Source organism: Bison bison, unplaced genomic scaffold (genome assembly GCF_000754665.1).
Source record: "Bison bison bison isolate TAMUID 2011002044 unplaced genomic scaffold, Bison_UMD1.0 scf7180017852638, whole genome shotgun sequence".
NCBI classification, from domain to species: Eukaryota; Metazoa; Chordata; class Mammalia; order Artiodactyla; family Bovidae; genus Bison; species Bison bison.
This window is the reverse complement of record NW_011483211.1, coordinates 20,092-20,523: the sequence shown is the minus strand read 5'-3', so window position 1 is coordinate 20,523 and position 432 is coordinate 20,092.

The window sequence follows — 432 nt, the reverse complement described above, 5'->3', positions numbered from 1 at the left end:
GGGGCTCCTCAGTTAGGGCATGGACAGGCTCCACCCAACGCCTAGGCTGGGGTCCAGGAATTCAGGGCGTGCCCAATTTACAGACAGCGTGTATCCACACTCTCCACCCAACTGCAAATTCCCTCCTTGCCTCCCTCTGGGGACCCCCCCAAGATCTAGGGTCCTTTCTCCATTGGGCTGTCTGTCTGAGGTCAGCCTATGGTGGCCTGGCTGTGTCTCTCCCTGCACCTGTCCCACTGCTGTCCTCACATCTGTCTGTTCTTCTGCCTGAATCTGACTTTCTCTGCCTGTTGCCACCTGCCCCCATCTGTGTCTCTCAGCCTCAGCCACTTGCTCTGTCCCTTTGGGCCAGTGTGTCTGTTCCTAATCTATGTTTGTGGATGTGTCTGGCTGTGTCCCGGGCTGGTGTGCATCTGCGCCTACGTCTTTCCG